This window comes from Hypomesus transpacificus, chromosome 13 (genome assembly GCF_021917145.1).
Source record: "Hypomesus transpacificus isolate Combined female chromosome 13, fHypTra1, whole genome shotgun sequence".
In the NCBI taxonomy this organism is placed as follows: Eukaryota; Metazoa; Chordata; class Actinopteri; order Osmeriformes; family Osmeridae; genus Hypomesus; species Hypomesus transpacificus.
This window is the reverse complement of record NC_061072.1, coordinates 7921563-7932390: the sequence shown is the minus strand read 5'-3', so window position 1 is coordinate 7932390 and position 10828 is coordinate 7921563. Positions and strand designations below refer to the sequence as shown.

Here is a 10828-nt window from a genome sequence, read left to right as displayed (position 1 = left end):
TGAGACATCCACTGGCAAAACAAATGGTGATCATATTCATAGACCAGCCATGAGGGAGGAAGGTCAGCCCGTGAAAGTCAAATGAGATGCGGGTGACGATTTATGGGAGTCTGGAGCGCGTTTGGGTCGAACGTCACGGCTCAGGCACAGGCTAAAGGGAATCACCACCCTAACTGCAGGAGAAGCAGAAGGACATTTTCAGCCAACGGGAAAAGCTTCCCTCTTGCGCTGAGAGCTTGGGTGAGCGGCAGAGGAACTACAAGAAAAAGCTTTTTGTGTGATGAGAGGAACGAGGGCGACGGGGGAAGGTGCGAAAGAGGAAGAGGCTCTTTGTTCTCCGAGGTGAATGCGGCACAAACTGCAGCATCTGACTGATCATATCGAGAGAAGGGTGAAGCTCACCCGTAGCTGAAGAGACTCGACGCAGAATGGAACTAAAAAGCTGTCTCCTCATTGAGACAGACATATGTCTTCCTCTCATGACCGTGTGCTGTTTTTCCAGGCCTCTAGCGTCTGGTGTAACACACCCAGCTGATTCTTGGTTGTGTGGCGTTCACAGTCCTGGCTTGTGAGTCCGTGGTCGTAGTCATGCCGCCAGCTTGCCCAGGGTCATCTGGCAATGGCCGATGAGGCCAAGTGCCACCTGTGGCGTGCAGTACGAGGGGAACTGTGTGTGTCTGTGTCTGTGTCTTTCAACTCCCTCTCTGCTCCCAACACTCACAGTGTTATAACCTGGTAGGCAGTGCCACCAGTCACTCATGCCCGCCTATCCACCCGCCCGTCTATTTTGGGTGGCAGCAGCTGTTTGGCCGGTTTTCACAGGGCTTGCACAGGGAAACAATGCCATGTGGACCTAGTCTATAAAGTAAAGCTGCATTAAAGATACACGTGTACTGTAATATCTGTGTCCACAGTTGCAGTCTATTTATACCTGTTTACGGCGTCTGAAAGGAAACTGATGGGATTGTTTGATACTTTCCGAACTTTCTGTGACGTTTGTGCTCCTCATCCATATTTGATTGTACACAAACACACTCACACTCACATTCGCTACATGGCCTGCAGCCATGACCCCTGAAAAAGCATGTGCCTTCTTCATTTGAGACCAGGTCCCTTGAAAAGGAGCAAATATTTACATTACATATTTATCATAAGCGGGGGAATTTCCATAGTTAACTGAGGGGAGCAGGTTCTTTGTGAGAACATCTCTGTGATGAAAAACTACCCGAGGGGTGACTCACCCAGCGTACTGTTCTGGATGTCGTCGTGTCGGGAAGCTGGTTCATTGATCTCTCAAAAACACTATTTGTTCAATAAAACAACAACCTTTTTCCCTCCTCACCCATGCATGTGTTAGAGGCGTGGAGAGTCTTGTGAGACTCCTCGTCTCCTAGACAGATATTGAATGTATTAGGACATTATACTTCAGCTTAGCGCGCGAAGGGTGGCTGGGGAACACAATGTTGTTGTATTACTCCTCCTTCTAAGCTCTTTATGCTACACCGTGAGAGCTTTAAACCTGAACTCAGCCAATATAGGATTTAGAGCTGAATACTGTAGGTCTACTTGTGGTACCTCAAGTCCTTTTCCTACTGTGTGATTATGTATTAGTCAGACCCGACTTACAGTTTATTTAAATATAATCAGCACCTCACATGAAGTACTGTATCCATTGCTACCGAATGCCAAAGCAAAGCTGGCTTTATGGCAGTCTTAGAATGAAAAGCTGTTGTTAACTCGTTGTTGAGCGCATCCAAAGCTGTAGTGACGACAAGCTCAAATGTTGTCGCTTCTCACAGCGAGATCCTGTACGGTACTCTGTCACCAACTACAGCAGAGTCGGGTCTCAACTTGGAGTAGTTAAAGTATACGCCACTGAAACCCGAGCAGTTGGAGATATCTGCCAAGGCTTTGACGGAGTGTCTGATTTCTAAGTGCTTTAACCACACGCACTCTGTCATTAGGAGACAGATATTGAACGACCATTGAAATGCCACACATCTCCAACACTTTAGCGACACATTAACAATGCATTTAATAGCATTGGCGTATTCATAAGGTTGTGGACAAGGACAATGTAGGCTTACAGGACCTCAATACAAAATAACTAAACCAATCATTTCCTGGATGGTTAGATAAAAGAGAATTTGTGGTGGATGATCTCGAAGTAATCTATTTTTCCCCCGTTGATACGAAACTACATAAGCTGTCAGATATTTTGACGGAAAACCATTACTCTTACTGTTATTTATTTCAGAACATAGAGGATGGAACATTTTCTTCTCTTTTTCCCCCCATCTAATATACGGAGGAACTTGTTACTACAAGCTGCCTATTGAGTGGGTCATTGAGAGGGCATGGTGAAAGGGTGAAGGGCAGGGCTGCATACTGTAGTGTGAGAGTCAGAGATAGACTGTAGCAGTGACACAGAGAGCCAGCCCAAAGCTACCTGGAAACATCTGAGAATAGCAGACCCTCTGAATTATACCTACACTAGCTTCCTTTTTGTTTTCTGTGAGAAGAGGCGTGGATACATTAAACAGTGAATGGTGAATAATAGCTGCAGGTTCAACATTTCAATGGAGTCTACGGCCTCAGCTGAAAAGCCAATCGCACCACAAGCCTTTAAAACATTTTTTTTTAACAGCGACTCTAAGCTAGTTAATTTTCTTCAATATAAGGTTGATCTGGTGGCCAGGCGCTCAAAGCTGTTTTGTGTGGTGAACTCTGGATCTACCACACAAACACTCAAACATTCAAACACACAAACACACAAACACAAGGCCTTAAGGCCGGCTGGATGGTTATTTGAGGCAAAGGAGACACTATTTACACCAAGTCCTCTCCCTGCATTTAGAGTAATCACTGCTCCAGCAAGCTGCTCTGTTATTCTGGCACCAGCTGTTGGGGAAAGTTCAGCAATTTGTCAGTTATGCCACCCATGTTATTACTAGTGCATTTCGAAAAGGATGTTAGTGCAGAATGACTAGGTCTAAAAATAGTTTCAGGTAGAGTATGTCATTTTACTTTTAGATCTTAGTGGGTTTACACGGTTCTTCGTGTTATTGAGACAGGATAGTGACGTAACATGGTTACAGTACATAAAGTTATTATTCAGTGTTTTTTCTTTTTCTCCATTGATTATGTTATCGTCCATTCATCTCAAATGTGTATTTAAAACCAGATACTGGTTAGATATTTACGAGTTGACATCCAATAAGAGGTTTCTGTATTTCATACAGTTGTTGTTTACACCAGTGTTGGTTAATCTCTCGGATTACGATCATGTTTTGGTTTACATTCCTATAAAAAAAAATTATAAAAAAAAAGAAGAAATCAGCAGCTGTTGTGCTTGTTCTACAGCTGATCAGTCAAATCAGACACCCTGATGAGCCCACAACAACAAAAGAAAGAAAGAGAGAGGCCACATCTCAATTTTCCACTCTGGACCCCTCCAAGTCCCTCCACTGCTGCAAGCGTCTCTCCAGGTGACATCACCTGAGATGCCTCTTGGGTCTTTGTTTAGCATCGCTCTGCAAACTGCCGCTGAAAGATGGGATGTGGAGCAGCACTGCAGCAATTAAAGCCAGGCAGGATGTTTCCAAGCAGAGATGAATTCACTAACGAGGCATAGAGACCTTCTTCCCTTAGTTCCCTTATTGATACTAGGATGCCTGAAGTGTTATGCAGGGGTGAGCTGTGTCTGTCTACAAAGAGCAGTCACAGCAGTGACTCAGTTATGACCCTTAACTTTGTTGTGAATGAGAAAAATGATCTCTTGAGATCATTGTGAAGGATCAACCAATCCTTCACAATGACAATATCATTACCAGGAAGTCTTTTTCTGATTATGGAATCCCCCTTTGGGTCAGATCGCTGAGATCTGTAAACACTGTAACACAGTTAGAGATGTGATGGTGAGGGTTAGGGTTCCTGCTTCCTTGGGAACACAACAGATGTCAAATAATCTGCTTTTATTGACGAGATGAGGGAGAAATCCTCCCTCCTTCACGGGTTCAAACATCACCAACAATAAGAGAAAAAGGGAACAGATATAAACCCTGCTTAGGTTATTATGCTGTTGCTGTTATCCCAGTAATACGGGGTGAGTCAGACTCTAAAGCATCCAAAGCCTTAGACAACGTTCTTCTCAATCATGTTTCATCCGGGCCATATTTAGGTTAATCATTTTTCTAGTTTGAGAAGCGTAATCATTCAATTGGGCCCTTCTATTCTATCGTGATTGTTTCGGTTGTCGGCCCTGATTACACAGAGAAGCTGTGACCTGCTCCCCCGTCCCTGCGATGACAGTGACACTGTGAACAGGAGGAGCGGGAAGGAGCCTCGTTGACAGGGTCGCCCAGGTCACCAGTTTTATGACCCGCCCCTGTCACAGTGCGTTGACACTGTCACCCTGCTTTGATACAGTGGTGACACAATCCAGCCTCTGCTATATAACATTCTAATTTATATTGGAGCTCCTGTCACAGCTTTTTTAAATGGAGGCTGGGCAGACCTGACGCTTATTCATCACCACCTTCCACAGCTTTCCGTCGGCTTTTACCTAATGAATCCTACAGCGAGCTTTTTAAAAGATTGTTTCTGCAAAGCAGATTTTGTTTTTCTTTTCCATCTTGGTCTTTCTTTATTCAGACACAGTGATTGTCAGCATGATGATCCAGTACAGCACCTGTCCTGACAAATCAAGTCCCTACGGGCCCCTCTATCATCAGTTAGGCCTCATTGTCCTTTGAATGTGGAGAATGAATCATAGAGGTATACGGCATGCTTCAAATGCGACAGTTTTCTCATTAAAGGATGCCAAAGCCATTAACTACGATAAACAGAAGTTAGCTGAACATCAGAAGGCTGCAGATGAGCAGGAGTGTCCAACTTCTACTTATATTTAGTGCTAACAGGTTGGATGAAACAGCTCTTTGATTACTCTCAAGAACATTGAAAAAGGACTATGCAGAAGTGTTTTCATACAGTCTGCTACTGCATGACTGCAGGTACTTACTGTAAGTCGCTCTGGATAAGAGCGTCTGCTAAGTGACTAAATGTAAATGTAAATGTATGAATAAGTGTTTCTGAAACACATGCCATGTAGGTGATATTCAGGCCTTGCTTGAGGAAGCCAAGGCAGAAGGTTGCCATCCCTCATTAGTATGCATGTTGTGTGGAAGACTGAGTCAGACCGCACTGGACATGAGGGAAGCAGGCAGTGAATACCAGTATGGAGTCCGTGCAGGCATGCAACTGTCTCCCCTGATATCATCCTCTGTTTCCTCACCGGGAACATCTTGACGAGGGAGGATAGGGACACTGTGACCAGATTACAGAAGGATTCGGTATCTTTAATTGGATGTGATGTTGTCGATGCCGAATGTGGTTGTGTTTGATAAACCATGGCAAAAGCCTCTTCGGAAGGGACAGTTAAACCTGATTATGCTGTTTGTTGGACTTTCACGTCCAACCAAATAATGAACAGGACGGAGTCAGTGGGTTGCAAAGCGGATGTTGTTGTTTTTTTGTTCTTCATTATGCACTCAGTGCTGGCTGTGGTGAGAGAAGGGACAGCTGAGGCCTCTGCTATGTTAGCCTGAATGACCTCCCCAGTATTTAAGGCTAAGCTGCTCTGCCGCGGTTGGGTTAAATGGTCTTTGATCATTTCTGAAGATTTTCTGTTACATTCAAAAAACAATGTGACTTCTTAAATACAGAAAACCAAACTCCCATCAGACACCCATCCCATCAGTTCTTATGTCGAGCTTATGAAGTTTGCGTTCATTAACAAGATGTGCTTAGGCCTACAGTTGGCATACCTTCAACTTTGTCTTTCATAAATAGTATCACAAGCAGGATATGAATGTGTGTGTGTGTGTGTGTACTACTCTCGATATCAAAGTGCTCGGTATGGGAAATTCAGTAATATAGTAATAACAAGATACGGTCGCTAGGATCAAAAGGTTAAATCCCCTGTTGGCTGGTTGTAAAGAACATCCAGTCTCCAGCTCCGGGGGTGACTGTGGAACCTGGAGTACTGGCGACCAGCACCACAGTGTCAGCCAGACTTTCATATAATGAGCATGTGGAAGGCTCATAGCAAGGAGCAAAGAGGCAGGAAGTGTGGAAGAGAAACACGGCTTCAATTATCGGTCCAACGGGCTCCATCTTTTCATGTGATGTGCAAGAAGCTTCGCTAGACCAACATGGTGTCAGAACTCCTTCTCTCCTCGGGTGGTCCAGAAACCATGTCCCTATAGTGTAGTAGTGTTCACCATCTAACCATCATTAACTGTCTTCTATACTTCAACAGCTCCACTATTTATAGGCGTTTAACACGAAGATACGTCTGGAAGTCCAATAACATTTACGGTGTCTGTTTGAAACGAGCTTCGAGTTACATGTCGATGATATTGTAAATGTCTTGAATGCTCTTTGGATGTCTGTCAGTGTACTGTTGGTGATGTTTATGGGTTAAGTCATAAAAATCCTAATGCGCTGTTATCACTTCAAGCTTGGAGTGAACCTCCGAGAACGATTGTAAACAAGGGAGCAGCTGTCTTAACAGTTCTTTTTCAGGCTAGTGGGCAAGGAATGATGCTCCAGGTCTGTTGAACAGTTGAAAACCTACCAAAAATATGCATCGCCCTATACAACCAAATGGATAATTATTATATGTTCTATTCATTCAGTTAGTTAGTGTATGGTATTTCAGTTTAATAATGTCCTGGCTTGGTACAGCTGGGCTTTGTGGCTGTGGAGAATGATTTCATCAGCCAGGTATTTCTCAGGGGAGCTGGATGCTTAGGTTATTTTGGGCGAGATGACAGGGTTCCTACTCACATGCTGGCCTCCAAGCAACAACTAGTCGTTGATAAATGTGTTTTAATAAACGCTGAACCACGTAGTGTAATGCGTAGTCTGTGAGGTTCATTCATGGAACCACGGTCCCTGGTAGGATAACTCAGCGGTACCAAAATGGACACGGGACTGAGGGCTTTGCACTGTGGTACACAGACACGAATCTCAGGCATCCCACCAATGGAAGGTTTGAACGAACTTTGACATTTGGCATTGTGGAAGGGGAACGCTGACCCCTAAATGTGGCTTGTTTTGTTTAGAGCCATCGATGTGTTCTTTTTCAGAGCTAACAGAGGTCAAGGTTGAATCATTAAACATTGTTTGTCAGGTCACCTGTTTTTCCCGGAGGGTTCATTTGATAGGTTCTACAGGTCTTCAGGGCTTCTGAAACTATGCTTCAGCCGAAGGGACTGGAAAGAGATCTCTACAAATAATTTCAGCAATTTGATCAACCTTTCCATTTCAGTTTCAGAGTGTGTGTTGGGGGCAGTGGGGGTATAGTAATAACATTACTGGTCAAATATTGGGTCTGAATGTGGATGTGTGAGTGTTACTGTTACTGTGAGTGTCCTTATTTGCTTGCAGAAACTACCTTACAACTTCCGAGTTGAAAAATATTTCTTAGTAACTGGTCGGAAAATGGTGTTATCAGGAAGTAAACATGACGTGTTTGAGTGTTGTTCTTATGAAGGGCAGAATTGGAGACATATTTCCTGATGCCAGTGTTCTGTAAAATGGTGATAATCCCAAAAGAGCCAGGACAGTTTAATCGCTTCATGTGGAGAGTAAGAACTTCCCACAGTCACAGTTACCATGCCAAAATGGCACCCTAGCAACCGAAAACCAAACTGAACTGAATTAAGGATTAAAGTGATCCAAGAGTTCTCCATTACAGTTCCTGGAAAGCTACCATTGTATAGGCTTTTTGCCCCCAACACAAATCTAGCACCCCTGACAGTAACAGTAAGTTGGTTCATAAAACAATTTAGGTTAGCTCATTCCTGAGTAGCACAGACATGTCAATCGGAGCAGAATAAAAGCCCCAGTGGTAAACCACCACCATTCAACCCAGTGCTGTGGATCTCCACCACCACCACCAGCCAGCCCAGTGCTGTGGATCCCCACCACCACCAACCAGCCCAGTGCTGTGGATCCCCCCACCACCAACCAGCCCAGTGCTGTGGATCCCCCCACCACCACCAGCCCAGTGCTGTGGATCCCCCCACCACCAGCCAGCCCAGTGCTGTGGATCCCCCACCACCACCACCAACCAGCCCAGTGCTGTGGTCCCCACCACCACCAACCAGCCCAGTGCTGTGGATCCCCCCACCACCACCAGCCAGCCCAGTGCTGTGGATCCCCCACCACCACCAGCCAGCCCAGTGCTGTGGCTCCACCACCACCACCAGCCAGCCCAGTGCTGTGGATCCCCCACCACCACCAGCCAGCCCAGTGCTGTGGATCCCCCCACCACCACCAGCCAGCCCAGTGCTGTGGCTCCACCACCACCACCAGCCAGCCCAGTGCTGTGGATCCCCCCACCACCAACCACGGCGTATTTATCGGTCAAGTGTAGTTCCTGCTCTGCTGTTTGTTCTTCATCCTGAGCGTTGGTGAGTCAGATGAGAACAGAGGCCGGAGGGGGATGGCTGGGCTCTCTGTGCCAGTAGATTTCTGAATGGCAGGACCTGCTCACAGTACATCTGACGGCCTTATTGAGTCCAGGAATTAAAACCGTTGTGATCATTTCAGATGTGCCACACAGACACACCCCGGGGGAGGATGCAGGGAAACAGGTGGGCTTTCCTGCCCTCAGGTGCCCTCCAAATCTTGCCGGGTTGTAGCAGGAGAAGCGCGGCGCGGTGGTGGTGGTGGTGGTGAAGGGGTGGTGGTGAAGGGGTGGTGGTGAAGGGGTGCCACTTGTTGTCAGGCTACTTCTGCTACCGCTGACGAAGGTGTCGAACACGCCAAGTGATTTGTCAGTGCTGGGAGTGATGGCTGCGTTGGTGTGGAGGCTCAGTGGGACTCCAGGGTCAAGCAGTCAGTCGAGGGTTTACTGGAGATCGAGTTCAGGCTCTGTGTCTTTACACTTTTCATCCATTCACACCCTACTATATTATCTTTTGCTGAGTGTGTTAGGCCTTTTGAAAAATCACCGGCTATTAAATGGAAGCCATTTACAACATCTGTCTGCTCTGACGGTTGCACACAGCCGTTTGTTTGGTAGTCTGCTGTTGCATAGTTGCTGACTACATTATTAAAAAAGCAATGCAAAGTACAAAAACAAGAACATTTTTACATGCATACAGACAGAACAACATACAATGTCAGTGCCAACAGCACCATGAGTCCATAGCCAGTGATCCCAGAGAATCTTTCATCATTAGCTAACCATGCCCCCTTGTGGGGAGATGAACGTCCATCTGTCAACAAATGGTTGCCCACTTCTATCTGGCTGTTTTTGACAGCACATAATTATGTAATGACAAAGATGAATGACACAGGCTGTCACATCATTGGCTCTCATTGACAGACCTTGTTGTTATTCCCCCCTTGGTCCCTCGCTACCGTACTAGTATGCCTTTTAGTTATCCCTGACATTTGCTTTTGTTTGTGTTTATTTTTAGGTCTGTGTTTTGTTTTAGTTTTTTTTCATGTAAAGAGTCCTCTGCATGACTCGTACCACCAGTGGCCAGAGGCTCTCAAAGGAATCCCCAGCGTGGAGACAGGAGTGGCGATAAAAAATGCATGGAGGTGTTTTCTCTGAACTGAGACATCAATAGCATAGGCACAATACAATTTCACATCATGGAAATGAATCAGGCCGAGTTCATCTATAATGGACGGCTTGGGCTGCTTGTGTGGCCATTGTGTCATTTGTAAATAGACAAAGCCGGCCAGGGTCATGGGAAAACTTCTTAGAGCGTTATGTAAAATGTGGACGCTGTTCTCCCGAACGAACCTCTGTCTCTCTTATCTCCGCCTGCCTGGTCTAAGCCCCAAACACATTAGCACTTGGCTTTTTAATATCACAATTCAGGTTGGTCATTTTGTAACAATAATAATGAGCACAGAGTCCCTCAGAAGCTTTGATCAGAGAGAGCTTCTCTCTTTCAGAGAGAGCCTTCTGAAGCCAGGGAGGAGAACACGCCCTCATGTATTTTCATCTGCACTATGAGAATTAAAAGGAGGAAAAGTAAATCCATTCATTTTCTTTCCCAACAACCTAACCCATATTTCTTTTGAGGCTTTTTAATGACCATGTGTGCCTTGACGGTGCAATAAAAAAAATGACGGCTGCAGCGCTGTCGAACTACGATATAAATCTTTCCCCAGTCTCCTGCCTGTGCAGACTACTTAGGGAACCAGACGCTCCAGTTCACTGACAGAGGTTTTGCCCTCTGTTGAATCTGCCTGTAACACTTCTCAGATAATATGCTTCAGTACATGGTCTCAGCATGCTCCATGAATAATTACCTATCAGCAAATGTCTACTAATCTTAACCAGATTCAACAGAGATACAGTTAAGCTTGTAGTGTCTAAATGGAAAGAATATCTCTAGGGTTGGCAATTACCAATGCACAGCACTCAATAGGTAGAATGGAAACTTAAAGAGGAAACCTGAGCAGGCCAACCCTTCCCTTTGTGGGATTGACAGACTAATGTCAGTAAATAAGTCAAGCGATGCCGGGAGTGGCCGCTTGTTCCCAGGATCCACTGTTGGCTAGTTTAGCTCAGTTTCCAGCTCCTTCCACTTCACACTGATTGAGTTTCAGCTGCAGAGCCTCGCGTTGTCAACATGACAACATCTGCTTTGTTCACTAACACCTCTACAGCAGGTGTATATTAAACCAGCTTCTCTCCCAATCTGTTCAGACTGGTGATGTGTACTGTTCTATGCTCTAGTTATCCCTCACCGACTGAGACTGAGAGAGGCAGAGAGAGACAGAGAGAGGCAGA

At 45.5% G+C, this 10828-nt stretch overlaps 1 protein-coding gene across 7 annotated transcripts in view; it reads left to right on the top strand.

Annotated features, from left to right (window-relative positions):
- LOC124475239 (calcium-activated potassium channel subunit alpha-1-like) overlaps positions 1-10828 on the top strand; it is a 60359-nt gene that overhangs the window by 10806 nt on the left and 38725 nt on the right. The gene's annotated exons all lie outside the window — the stretch shown is intronic.